Genomic DNA, 15,293 nt, shown 5'->3' with positions numbered 1-15,293 from the left:
AATAAGGGGTGCTTCTATATACCCTTTTTAAAATAAGGGGTGCTTCTATATACCCTTTTTAAAATAAGGGGTGCTTCTATATACCCTTTTTAAAATAAGGGGTGCTTCTATATACCCTTTTTAAAATAAGGGGTGCTTCTATATACCCTTTTTAAAATAAGGGGTGCTTCTATATACCCTTTTTAAAATAAGGGGTGCTTCTATATACCCTTTTTAAAATAAGGGGTGCTTCTATATACCCTTTTTAAAATAAGGGGTGCTTCTATATACCCTTTTTAAAATAAGGGGTGCTTCTATATACCCTTTTTAAAATAAGGGGTGCTTCTATATACCCTTTTTAAAATAAGGGGTGCTTCTATATACCCTTTTTAAAATAAGGGGTGCTTCTATATACCCTTTTTAAAATAAGGGGTGCTTCTATATACCCTTTTTAAAATAAGGGGTGCTTCTATATACCCTTTTTAAAATAAGGGGTGCTTCTATATACCCTTTTTAAAATAAGGGGTGCTTCTATATACCCTTTTTAAAATAAGGGGTGCTTCTATATACCCTTTTTAAAATAAGGGGTGCTTCCATATACCCTTTTTAAAATAAGGGGTGCTTCCATATACCCTTTTTAAAATAAGGGGTGCTTCTATATACCCTTTGTTAAAGAAAGGTTACTTCTTTTTAGGTTTCACTGTACTCGCTCCTACGTTTTATTTGAACTTTTCTTTATCCCGATATGATTCGGGTCATCATTTTTACTCATTGCTTCCTCATCATGTGCTGCCCTGTGGCCTACCAATGATGACTATTTCGTGGAATTAATTAAACGACCACAAAATTGCCCTCCTCTAAAAATCCTTTGGAAGTGAACATTCCCCATTGCTGGTAATAACATTTGCTTCAATATTTCGGTGATACCATTACACATCAATAGACTGATACTGCGCTGCAACTAACCACATTTAGGATATCTTCAATTACCCCTTTAGCTATTGGCACCATAACCTTTAATCGGTAAATGTGAAGGAGATTGGAATAACACAACCATCGCCTCAATAGAGTATTTAATATGCGATAACATTATCTCACGTATGTCGTCGATTCTCTAATACAATTTTAATGCTAACAGCTCAAAATAAGTGGAACGCCATTGAAGCAAGCCTCTATGTGTGTGTGTGTGTGTGCAAGCAATACAGCCTAAAGATATGAAAATAAACACGTTTCTACTAAAATGGTGATTTAGTTTAAAATCACAGGTGGGTGTGGTGGTGGTGGCGCTGTTGAATGTCTAACTACGACAGGACATCAAATATCCGTACCCCCCGTCATTAAAGTTCAGTGATACGAGTTAACATTATGCCGATGTTGATGATGATGATTGCACACAACACACACATTTACACGCATCACTGTTGTTTGGCGCGCCATGGTGTGTGACAGCGCCAAGAAACCAAAAATCGCTGTAAGGGTCATGGTCTGGCAAATCTTGCGTGGAGACACGCATATAAAAGGTGCTTCTACAGATCCTTTCTGTAAGAAAGTGTGCATCTATATACCATTTCTGAAAGAAAGGGTGCTTTTATAGACCCTTTCTGAAAGAAAGGGTGCTTCTATAGGGCCTTTCTGAAAAAAGGGTGCTTCTATAGACCCTTTCTGAAATAAAGGGTGGTTCTATAGACCCTTTCTGAAAGAAAGTGTGCTTCTATAGACCCTTCCTGAAAGAAAGGGAGCTTCTATATATCCTTTCTGAAAAAAAGGGTGCTTCTATAGACCTTTCTGAAAGAAAGAGTGCTTCTATAGACCCTTTCTGAAGGAACGTGGGCTTCTATAGATCCTTTCTGAAAGAACGCGTGCTTCTATAGACCCATTCTGAAATAAAGGGTGCTTCTATAGGCCCCTCGAAATAAAAGGTGCGTCTATAGACCCTTTCTGAAAGAAAAGGTGCTTCTATAGACCCTTTCTATAGGCCCTTTCTAAAAGTAACGGTTCTTCTATTGAAATAAAGGTTCTGTAAGAAAGTGTGCTTCTATAGACACTTTCTGAAATAATGGGTGCTTCTATAGACCCTTTCTGAAATAAAGGGTGCTTCTATAGACCCTTTCTGAAATAAAGGGTGCTTCTATAGACCCTTTCTGAAATAAAGGGTGCTTCTATAGACCCTTTCTGGAATAAAGGGTGCTTCTATAGACCCTTTCTGAAATAAATGGTGCTTCTATAGACCCTTTCTGAAAAAAGGGTTCTTCTATGGACCCTTTCTGAAAGAAAGGGAGTTTCTATAGACCTTTCCTGAAAGAAAGGGAGCTTCTATATATCCTTTCTGAAAGAAAGGGTCTTCTATATACCCTTTCTAAAAGAAAGGGTGCTTCTATATACCCCTTCTGAAAGAAAGGGTGCTTCTATATACCCTTTCTGAAAGAAAGGGTGCTTCTGTATACCCTTTCTGAAAGAAAGGGTGCTTCTATATACCCTTTCTGAAAGAAAGGATGCTTCTATATACCCTTTCTGAAAGAAAGGGTGCTTCTATATACCCTTTCTGAAAGAAAGGGTGCTTCTATATACCCTTTCTGAAAGAAAGGGTGCTTCTATATACCCTTTCTGAAAGAAAGGGTGCTTCTATATACCCTTTCTGAAAGAAAGGGTGCTTCTATAGACCCTTTCTATAGGCCCTTTCTAAAAGTAACGGTTCTTCTATTGAAATAAAGGTTCTGTAAGAAAGTGTGCTTCTATAGACCCTTTCTGAAATAATGGGTGCTTCTATAGACCCTTTCTGAGAAAAGGGTGCTTCTATAGGCCTTTCTGAAAGAAAGAGTGCTTCTATAGACCCTTTCTGAAGGAACGTGGGCTTCTATAGATCCTTTCTGAAAGAACGTGTGCTTCTATATACCCTTTCTGAAAAAAGGGTGCTTCTTTTTAGGTTTCACTGTACTCGCTCCTACGTTTTATTTGAACTTTTCTTTATCCCGATATGATTCGGGTCATCATTTTTACTCATTGCTTCCTCATCATGTGCTGCCCTGTGGCCTACCAATGATGACTATTTCGTGGAATTAATTAAACGACCACAAAATTGCCCTCCTCTAAAAATCCTTTGGAAGTGAACATTCCCCATTGCTGGTAATAACATTTGCTTCAATATTTCGGTGATACCATTACACATCAATAGACTGATACTGCGCTGCAACTAACCACATTTAAGATATCTTCAATTACCCCTTTAGCTTTTGGCACCATAACCTTTAATCGGCAAATGTGAAGGAGATTGCCATTTGGAATAATACAACCATCGCCTCAATAGAGTATTTAATATGCGATAATATTATATCACGTATGTCGTCGATTCTCTAATACAATTTTAATGCTAACAGCTCAAAATAAGTGGAACGCCATTGAAGCAAGTCTCTATGTGTGTATGCGTGCAAGTAATACAGCCTAAAGATATGAAAATAAACACGTTTCTACTAAAATGGTGATTTAGTTTAAAATCACAGGTGGGTGTGGTGGCGGTGTTGAATGTCTAACTACGACAGGACATCAAATATCCGTACACCCCGGCATTAAAATTCAGTGATACGAGTTAACATTATGCCGATGTTGATGATGATGATTGCACACAACACACACATTTACACGCATCACTGCTGTTTGGCGCGCCAAGGTGTGTGACAGCGCCAAGAAACCAAAAATCGCTATAAGGGTCATGGTCTGGCAAATGTTGCGTGGAGACACGCACATTTATACATATACACAGCAAAATACATATGCTTGTAGTTTTGTTGTTGATTCAGTAAACACATTTAACTTCAAAGGTGAAAGGGGTAGGAGGGGGAGAGATGTATTTTGTTTGAACAGAATTGTTTTAGTAGCATTTGTAAACATGTGCCACGTAAAATATTAGATACATTACATGTACGAATGTATGAGTAAATGTGGAAATCGTGTCTTCGATGACATTTTCGTCGACGATTCGTTGACGAATGTTCCGAAATTGTCATGTACGACAACTTGCATGACCATGTCTTGCATTGTGTATTGGCAACAAACCGAAAAATGCTCAAAAGTGTGCTTTGAAACAATTGTACACATATTTATTCAAATATTCAATTTTTGATTTCTAATAAATGTAAAATTGTAAAGTCACAAAAATCTGAAACCGCCTTACTGATTAAACAATTTTTATTTATACAAACTGAATTATGTAGAAAACGGTAAGTTAGAATAAAAATAATTAAACGCTTTAAAAATAAATGTAGCTATTTTTCGAATAGGTGCATTCAGGTTGAAGAACATTGAAAATCCCAGCGGCTGTAAAGTACAACGCCTGTGGTATATGGTAAGATTTTAGAATATTTAGGGTATATTCACAATATTCATTCAAAATCATTTATTTTTACAGAATCCAAAATAAAAGGAGGTCGCCTTTCGGTCGGCTGGGGTAAGAAGTGCAAGGCGTGGTAAAGCTGAAAGAAAATGGTAGATTGCAGAACATACGGGAGCTAAGTATTATTATTTATTTAACTAATTTATTTTGTAAAAATTATATATTTTATAATTAAATAAAAATAACAATTTGACACACGACAACATAAACGAAATTGTCTTTAGTTGGGTCATTGATGACTAGGAGCAAGACAGGGTCGGTGAAACAGTCGTCGACGAAATACGGGGATTTTAGTCATCTACATCGTCGTCGACGACAACTTCGCTTACCCTGTCGCCCAAGTTGTCGTGCATGACTACTGGGACACTTGTGTGAAAATGTCGTCAACGATCCCAAAGGGCTGTCTGCAAAGAGTCGTGAACGAATTGGAAATGTCGTGCACGATTCATCAATGTTGTCTTAAAGACACCTTCTACTGGGTGACTATGTTTACCTATACATTTATATTGTATGAAATCGCATACCTAAATGTATGTACGAGTATGTGAGTATCTGCGTAGTTAGATATGCGATTGTGTACATGCTTGTAATACTCATGTGAACATGACGGCTCTATTTGTGTGTCGGTCACAATACCATACGCCGTTACACCTATGTAGAGTCATTTGAGATACACAAACACACGCACGTACATACTTAATTTAGTTTAAACACTGCCACACACACATGCTGAGTTCACATCTGAATAGAGAATGGCTTAGACGGATGTACTTGACTTTTAACGTGTGTTTAACTGTGTAAGCTCATTGTAAACCCTTTCAACGATATTTATGACGGTGGAATTTTCTAAGTGGGGACAATTATTTTTTTTGTCCGACACAAAACAAATTAAAATAATTTTTAAATAAAAGAAAAAATTTTGGAAAATATTTAATTCTTTAGAAGAAGGTGGTAAAATAATCGGAAATATTCTGTAAGTTTGTTAAACGAAAATCATTTCTACAAAATATGATATTCAATTTAATCTTTATTTTTACATTAGTCTGAGTTAAGAACAACCGATTATTTGCACAGTCAGAGGCTAAGGGTATTTTTTGATGTCAGCAAAGCCTACTGATTCTGTTTTACCTTTGTTTTTAAATAAACCTCTGCAGCCCTTCTGGTTTGTCTGCCTCTCATCTTGTTTTATCCCATAAATCTACATAAAGAGTGAATAATATGCTCTTCAACTGGTGTACAGATAAGGTCGTTAATGTAGATTTTATTATCTACATAAATAGTAAGAAACAAAAGAGTACCTGTAAAACTTCTGGCATCCTAAGCATGTACACATAGAGGGTCAAGTACTATTATGAGAGGCAGTCTCTTAAGCATTTAAGTTATACAAACAATGGTCTAGAATAGCATTAGGGAGATTCATATAAGAAGAAGAAAATATGTTACGTTACGCAGTACAATATTTTGCTACCGAACGTCACAGCTACACTATCCGAATCAGCACACACGTTTTTATTTAAAAAAAATGTTTTTCGAATACTATTACAGTTCTAGGAGTGTATTTTATTTTTTTTTTCTAAGGGTGGCCTTTTAAAATTATTTTTTCTAAGCGTGGATTTAAAAAAAAAAAATTTTAAAGCGTGGATTTTTTAATTTTTGTTAGGCGTGGATTTTTTTAAATTTTTTAAGCGTGGGGTTTTTAAATTTTTTAAGTGTGGGGTTTTTAAAATTGTTTAAGTGTGGATTTTTTTAAAACCATTTTTAAACATGGATTTTTTTAAAACGATTTTTAAACATGGATTTCCTTAAAAACATTTTTCCATGCGTAGGTTTTTTAAAACATTTTTGAAGCATGCATTTTTTAAAAAACATTTTTCCAAGCCTGGATTTTTTAAAACATTTTTTTACATGTGGATTTTTTAAAACATTTTTAAGCGTGGATTTTTTAAACCTTTTTTTAAGGGGGATTTTTTAAAAACATTTTTCCACGCGTGCATTTTTTAAAAACATTTTTCTAAGTGTGGACTTTTAAAAACATTTTTTAAAATGTGAGTTTTTTAAAAACATCTTTGTGTTTATTTCAGCTTGAGTCCATATTTTGTTGTATTCAAGTATTTGAATAACAACAAAATGTTTTACAGTGGATATGAAATTGATTAGTTGCGGGCGGATGGTAGGGAATACTATAGTTTCAGTTGTCACCAAACAACTTCATCAGTTCCCTTTTCCGCCGACTCTGTATCGATAAACAGGTCAATAAGCCCATCCAGCAAATTAAACAAAATGAGAAATTTGCTGTATGGCCCTAAAGCTGATTACCCTACAATTTGAGTCGAACTAAAGAATTTCATATCCACCACTGTTTTTATGTCGTCTTTGCTTTGCAAAGAATACGAACATAGGAATGTTGCTTCAATAAGCGGGGGTAAAACAACGAGAAAGTGGTTGTTTTTGCATTACGCATTGATCAACAAGGCCGTGCTGATGCCTATTATTGTTGTTGGCGTTTTTTATTGTTGAAAACAAACAACATCGATTTTTTAAGACAATTTTTCAAAGCGTGGGTTTTTTAATTTTTTTTAAGTTCGGATTTTTTTATTTTTTTAAGCGTGGATTTATTTTTAAATATTTTAAGGGTGGGGTTTTAAATTTTTTTAAGCGTGGATTTTCTAACACATTTTTTTAAGTGTGGATTTTTTAAAACATTTTTTAAGCGGGGATTTTTTAAAACATTTTTCAAAGCGTGGATTTTTTAAAAATATTTTTGTAATTGTGGATTTTGCGTGTATTTTTAAAATTTGTTTAAGCGTGGATTTTTTAAAAAACATTTTTCTAAGCTTGGATTTTTTAAAAAAACATGTTTCTAGCGTGGATTTTTTAAAAAAAACACGTTTCTAAGCGTGGATTTTTTAAAAAACATGTTTCTAAGCGTGGATTTTTTAAAAACATGTTCTAAGCGTGGATTTTTTAAAAAACATGTTTCTAAGCGTGGATTTTTTAAAAAACATGTTTCTTAGCGTGGATTTTTTAAAAAACATGTTTCTAAGCGTGGATTTTTTAAAAAACATGTTTCTTAGCGTGGATTTTTTAAAAAACATGTTTCTAAGCGTGGATTTTTTTAAAAAACATGTATCTTAGCGTGGATTTTTTAAAAAACATGTTTCGTAGCGTGGATTTTTTAAAAAAACATGTTTCTAAGCGTGGATTTTTAAAAAAAAACATGTTTCTAAGCGTGGATTTAAAAAAAAAACATGTCATGGATTTTTAAAAAACATGTTTCTAAGCGTGGATTTTTTAAAAAACATGTTTTTAAATTTTTTTTTTGTTTTTTTTTCATGGATTTTAAAAATTTTTATTATGCGTGGATTTTTAATTTTTTTTAAGAGTGGATTTTTTAAATTTGTTTAAGCGTGGATTTTTTAAAACATTTTTTTAAACATGGATTTTAAAAACATTTTCCAAGCGTAGGTTTTTTAAAACATTTTTATACCCTAGACCACTATGTGGAAAGGGTATTATAAGTTTATTTTGGTAAAAATCCATGTAACACCGCGAAATATTCGTCGGAGACCCCCAATGTGGTATACCAATCTTCATATCTCGGCGAGATAAAGCGATTTTGAGATGTGTGTCCGTCCGTCGGTCTGTGTTCGTCACAAATTTGGTATGGAGGTCGGTTTCACATCAGAATAGATCGCTATTTTAATTGGTGGTGGTAGTGAAATTTTTAGCTGGTGAAGTGGACCAAAAACATAATTTTTATCCGATTTTGTATATGCTCTGTAAGTCGCAATAATAGTCAGATCGAAATTTTGAATAAGGTAAGAGTAGGTGACAAAGAAGAAGCTTGCAATTTGAGATGGCGATCAGATAATATTTAGAGGGTTAAATTGACCAAAACTTTTGTGTGAAAATTGTAAAAATTTTTAATATACAGCTTATATCATTATTCCAAGAAAGCTATACTTGGAAGAGGAACGCTTGACCTTTCTATTGATGTTAATTGTGTTGGTGTACATGATAAGATAACAGAGTTACAGCCTAATATACCCTGTTATTTGTTTGTAGTGTAATCATAAAGACGCTAGAGGTCGCAATTATAGCTATAATCACGAAATTTTGCACGAGGTTAGGAGTTAGGTAGAGGAAGATGCTTACAATTTTGGATGATGATCTGATATTATTTAGCGGCTGAAATGGACAATTACTTTTTTATGAAAAATACAAAAAAAATGTTTGGTCTATATATTATTTTCTGGAGGGCATATACCGGCAAAGTAGACTACATATGCAAATAGAACTACTGATCTTCCCCCTGATGAAAATTGCAATAAAGTATCTGCTAGATAACGAGCCTACTGCTTAATATATAATGGGTTTTGTGTAGAGAACTACATTTTCCATTCCCAGTTGTTGTATTATTGCAAATTACATGGTGCCATAACGTTTTAATTGTCCAATTAGATTTTTATACATACATTGCACACGGTGTGCCTTAACAAATTTAAATGGAAGGTGCTTACACCTCGGAAGTTTTTGCTGATTCTGAAACTACAATGCTCATAGATGAGAAATATCAAGAAACAAAAAGAAAAAACGCCGGAGGGATTTTAAAATAAATCGCGATTCAAGTTCACATTTTTAGGGGTTCTTTAGGTTTTCACAATTTAGCTTGGAAACCGCGAGTTGCATAGAATGGGTCTAAAGAAAATGTTGTAGCAGAGAAAATTCTCCACAGGATTGGCCTTTACGATGTTTTCGTAGGTTTTACCGTTTTTGAGATATAGAATTTCAAATTGAGACAATGCATTGACTGTATCGCCTCCTTATAAAACAATGTCATTACTGCAATTTCCCAAATTAAACTTATATATCTTGAAAATGGTACAACCTAGAAAAAATAAATCATCCAATCTTGTAGAGAATTTTCACAGCTTCACTATTTTCTTTAGTCCCATTTTGATATGACTTGCGGTTTCCAAGCTAAATCTTGAAGACTTAAGATAAAAACCTAAAAATTTGAACTGAACCTCTATATCTCAAAAATGGTAAAACCTACGAAAAAACCTAAAGGTAAGTCTTATAGAGAATTTTTACAGCTACAACATTTTCTTCAGACTCATTTCGATACGACTTGCGGTTTCCAAGCAAAATCGTGAAAACCTAAAAAATCCCTAAATTTTGAATTTTGATTGCGATTTATTTAAAAATCCCTCCGGCGATTTTTTCAATTTTTTTTATTTTTCTTATCTATGAACATTGCTGTTTCAGAATCCGCAAAAACATCCCATGTGTAAGCGGTTTCCATTAAAAGTTAGTTAAGGGGTACTGGGCATAATATTGTTTTATAAGGGGACGATACAGTCAGTGCATTGTCCCAATTTGAACTTCCATATCTCAAAAACGGTAAAACCTGCGAAAATATCATAAAGGCCAATCTTGTGGAGAATTTTCTCTGCTACAACATTTTCTTTAGACCCATTTACATAGAACGCGGTTTCCAAGCTAAATCGTAAAAACCTAAAGAACCCCCAAAAATGTGAACTTAAATCGCGATTAATTTGAAAATCCCTGCGGCGATTTTTTTTGTTTCTTGATATTTCTCATCTATGAGCATTGTAGTTTCAGAATCAGCAAAAACTTCCGAGGTGTAAGCACCTTCCATTTAAATTTGTTAAGGCACACCGTGTGCAACATGGGTCGCTTTGCCACCTTTTTATACCCTACACCACTATGTGGAAAGGGTATTATAAGTTTGTTTTGGTAAAAATTCATGTAATACCGCGAAATATTCGTCGGAGACCCACAATGTGGTATACCAATCTTCATATCTCGACGAGATAAAGCGATTTGAGATGTGTGTCCGTCCGTCCGTGTTTCCGTCTGTCCATTATAAATTGTAATCAAACTCCAGGCCGCAATTATGGACCGATCGTCTCGAAATTTGGTATGGAGGTCGGTTTCACATCAGAATAGATCGCTATTTTTATTGGTGATGATCCTGAAATATTTAGCGGGTGAAATGGACCAAAAACATAATTTTTATTGGATTTTGTAGGTGCTCTGTAGGTCGCAATAATAGCCCGCTCGCGTCGAAAATTCGAACGAGATAACAGTATATGACAAAGAAAATGACTGCAATTTGAGATGGTGATCGGATGATGTTTATAGGGTTAAATGGACCACAACTTTTGTGTGAAAATTGTAAACATTTTTAATATACCGGTTATATCTTTATTCTGGAAGACACATTCCGGCCACTTATATAATATTTGGAAGGTCAACTCTTGCTATTTCCATTGATACCAATTATGTTGATTTACGTGGTCAGATAACAGAGTTACAGCCTAATATACCCAGCTTATTGCAATTTTCATAAGAGGAAAGGCGACTTTGCCGGTGTATGTATGTAAATTTCGTGACTATTGAGCTATAATTGCGACCTCTAGCGTGCTTATGATTACACTAAGCACGCTAGAGGTCGCAATTATAGCTCAATAGTCACGAAATTTACATACATACACCGGCAAAGTCGCCTTTCCTCTTATGAAAATTGCAATAATATGTGTGTTTGATAACGGGCCTACTGCCTAGTATATAATGGATTTTCTGAAGAAGGCCACATCTTCCTCCCATGCTACAAATTGTCACTATCATGACAGAGAAATTCCCAGTTTTTTTATTGCGTGGAGTCCTAGCGTATTACTTGTCCAATTGTCCAAAAGTAAAAAATGTAGCAGAAGGGACTAAAGAACGCCAATTCTCAAATTTAAGATCATTTATTAGAAATGTATAATATATAACTGATATCAGTGAGTGTACCCCAAGTAATATTAGCTCACGGATATGTAGACAGCGGAATTCTATAAAACCTCTACTTTTGTCAAATTTTAGGACTGAGCATATTTTTGGCTTCTGATTAAATTGCAATCGAAATATATCACAGAAAAATTCGTGTATTTTACATATTTTCGTATGCAATAAATATTTCAATAATATCTTCTAAAATGTTTGTGTGCACATTTTTTCTGTTAAAATTTTCCTCAGACAAGTCAATAAAATAGGGAAATCTGTAACCACAGCCACCACCTTCAAAATATCGAAAATGAGAAGATATCGTTCTATGGGAGGTATATTAAGATTTAGATCTATACCGACAAATTTCAAGTGGAAAATCTTATACCCCCAACGAAGGGATATTGAGACCATAACCTTCAAAATACAGAAAACCTGCAAATTTCAGGTTGAAAGTTGTATACCCGCAACGAACAATTAATAGAACATGTCAGCCATTTGAGTGGGATATTGAGGCCACACCCTTCAAAATGCCGGAAATCGAGAGGTATCTTTCTATGGGAGCTATATGTTGACGCGGACCTATAACGACAAATTTTAAGTGGAAAGTTTTATACCCCCAACGAAGGCTTAATACAAAATGTTAGCCATTTCAGTGGGATATTGAGGCCACAGCCTTCAAAATACCACATATCGGGAGGTACTGTTCTATGGGAGCTATATGAAGACGTGAAACTATACCGATAAATTTCAGGTCGAAAGTTTTATACCCCCAACGGCGATTTAATACAAAATTTCAGCCAATTTGTGGGATATTTGGGCCACAAATCCTTGCATATGTTCATTTTAATGCAAATAATAAAAATCCTTGCATATGTTCATTTTAATGCAAATATGACAAAATATGCAAAAAATAGGTCCAGACTAATTCGTTTTATTTTATTATAAAACGAGTTTTTGTCTAATAACATTAGCTCTACGACATTCCTAACCATATATGCATTTGCATAGGGTTACGCTGTCTGATGATATGGGACCTACTGTTTATCGCCGAGACCGAAAGGTGTGTCCTAAGACACCACTTGTAGAGAAGTTTTTCATGACTGAGGTACTCAGGAAATTTCGCCAACATTACTGAGAGGTATTTTGCCATCGTTGAAATTTTGATACCATTGCACCAGGTTGGCAGCCTATTAGAAATGTCATAACATGGAAATTTTACATTTTCTGATTTTTAAATAATAGACGTCCTATACATTTAATATGATCAAAGCCAACAAAATCATTACGTATCTTCGTTTTTAATATTATGCCACAGAGTGGAGCTATATCAACTTCCTCAAATTTCCATGGTAAAATTATTTATTGGTGCCACCGTGGTTCAATTGTATGCACACCCGCCTTGCACGCTGAAGGTCGGGGGTTCGATTCCCGGCCAGCCAACATCAAATTTGCAACAATGGCAAAATATCCCTCAGTAAAGTTGGCGACATTTTTTGAGTATTTCAGGCATGTAAAACTTCTCTACAGGTGATGTCTTATGACACGCCTTTCGGACTCGGCGATAAACTGTTGGCTCCATATGATTGATGTAATATGAATCGTGGTGCACTCCCTGTCCCTTCTGGGATGTTTGTGGAACGATTATTATATTGTTATTTAAAATCGATGTGATAAGGTGGCAGACTCCACAAAGTTATTTCTTACAATAATATTTGTCCTAAAGGAATTTTGATTTGCTGAAAGCTAATTCGCAGGGTGGTGGTGTAGTGTATTGCATGGTCGGCCCTGTCCGACTATAGCCTTTGCTTACTTGTTTCAAAATGATTCCCTACCCAGGCTAAATAAAATTTTCAACGGATGCAAAATATCCTTCAGAAAGGTTTGCGACATTTTCTGAGTATTTCAGTCATGTAAAACTACTCTACAAGTGGTGTCTTAGGACACGCCGTTCGGACTGGGAGATAAGCTGTGGGTTCCATATCATTGAGCGTTGTCCCTTTTGGGTTGTTTGTGAAACATTTATTATGTTATTATTTAAGCGTGGATTTTTTAAAAACGCTTTTCCAGGCGTGGATTTTTTAGGATTTTTTAAAAATATTTTTCCAAGTGTGGATTTTTTAAAAATATTTTTCCAAGAGTGAATTTTTTAAAAACATTTTTAAGGGTGGATTTTTAAAAAAAATTTTAAGTGTGGATTTTTTTAAAAAAAATGTAAGCGTGGATTTTTTAAGAAATTTTTAATCGTGGATTTTTTAAAAAAAATTTTAAGCGTGGATTTAAAAAATTTTAAAGCTTGGATTTTTTAAAAAAAATTTTAAGCGTGGATTTTTAAAATTTTTTTCCAAGCGTGGGTTTTTTAAAAATATTTTTCCAAGAGTGGATTTTTTAAAAACATTTTTAAGGGTGGATTTTTAAAAAATGTTTGCTCTAAGAGTTGGTTTATTTAAAATTTGTTTGTTCTTAGAAATTTGCCTTATCGAAATTATGGTTTTGGACCCCAAGTATGATTGGAGGATAGACAATTTGCTTTCAATTTAGCCCTTTACGTTCGTCTATCCTGCTAGGTTGATGCGAACAATAAATTTCGATAGTATTAACCAATATGTTCCAATATATTGTTTAAAGCAGATTGATACAAATTTTACACTTCGTTAGGTTTTTTCTACTGAAACAATTTTCCTAAAAGAAAATAAATAAATTTCTGGCTATAAGCCACAAATATTTACATTTTATTTAACAGTCTATTCAATGACATATGACTGATTTCCTTATAACTGATATATGAATGAGATGTGTTTATTTTGTAAACAAAAAATAAACACAATACTAAATTTCCAAAAGAAACGCAATTCCTTAAAGACACTGCATATGTCATGTGGTTATCTTATATTCCGAGATATTTGGCTTTTAATAAATTCTCCTGTTTGTTTTTTAGCCTTATAAAAAATTCAACAAAATAACATTTTGTTTTCCATGTTAACTTCAAAATAAAGATTGCCACAAACAAAGAACAAAAATAAATAAATAAACAACAAATATACATTATGTGGTTATGTGTGTTATCTGAAGGTATCACACAGGACAAATTGTTGCTTTTATACAATTTAACCTTGGAAAGTAAAAAAAAGAAAATCCTGACATACATGCTATGCTGCCTTCGCTTATGCCCATTTGTGTTTTGATAACATTTGTGTAGGTGGGTACCGACTTAAAGACAAACAGAAAAAAGAGACAATTTAAGAAAATTAAAATGTATTCGCTTTTCATTTGTGCGTAAACGCACACATGTTTGTACCACATATTTTTGTGTAGATAATGTCTTATATAAATATGTATTAAGTTGCCGCTGCGGTTGACAGGAATTGTTTATGTTTTTATGTCAGCATTGTTTCCATTTTACTGCTGATCCCCATTACGAAGGAGAGAAACATCCACGTCTCCTTACTTTTAACGGCTAAAGCCACAGTTTCATGTAAAATATCTTCATTTGGCTTATTGTTTCACATGGTTACCCTATAAATTCTACGTGTTTCAAATTAAAACCACTTTAAATCCATGGCATTTGGAGTAATATCTTGGCAGGCAAATGTCTTTATTTGTCAGTCATATACATACATATATATCTGTTACAAATTAAACCACAATTATTTGCCATGGTTTATTAGCGGCTTTAGCAGGGATCCATGTTCAAGCAACATGAGCAAATTCACAAACACATGTTGCCAAGTAAAATAAGAATTTTCTTTTAAGAGATAACAAAAGCGATATTTTATGTTATTTTATTTTATATTTTATTTCTCATAGCATCAAAAGTGTTTAGTTACTGCGTATACGTAATATGATATTCCTTATATGCAATTAATATCCATCATACGCTTCATAGATGGCAATAAATTTTTGCTCAAAACAAAACTTTGTTTGCATAAAATTTACAACAGATTCCATTGAACTAAAAGAGGAATACAATTACAAAAATCAAACTCAATTTGCATATGTACTTAATTACAATTTTTCACTGCATACAAATGTGTATTTTATTTATACTTTATACCTTTAGTAAAAATATTTCACTCAAAATAAATATATGCAAAACTATTCAGTTTCTTTATTATTTTTATTATTATCATTTGTA

General features: G+C 33.9%; 1 protein-coding gene and 1 long non-coding RNA gene across 2 annotated transcripts in view; one reads left to right on the top strand and one right to left on the bottom strand.

The window, feature by feature from the left end:
- LOC141390184 (uncharacterized) overlaps positions 1-15,293 on the bottom strand; it is a 526,207-nt gene that overhangs the window by 128,919 nt on the left and 381,995 nt on the right. The gene's annotated exons all lie outside the window — the stretch shown is intronic.
- LOC141390621 (uncharacterized) lies at positions 4,110-4,574 on the top strand. The gene is made up of 3 exons (XR_012409422.1): positions 4,110-4,193; positions 4,254-4,318; positions 4,382-4,574. It is a non-coding gene; the product is annotated as an uncharacterized lncRNA (long non-coding RNA).

This window comes from Musca autumnalis, unplaced genomic scaffold, assembly GCF_047663935.1.
Source record: "Musca autumnalis isolate F117 unplaced genomic scaffold, ASM4766393v1 scaffold_1, whole genome shotgun sequence".
Taxonomy (NCBI): domain Eukaryota; kingdom Metazoa; phylum Arthropoda; class Insecta; order Diptera; family Muscidae; genus Musca; species Musca autumnalis.
This window is presented reverse-complemented; position numbering and strand designations above follow the sequence as displayed.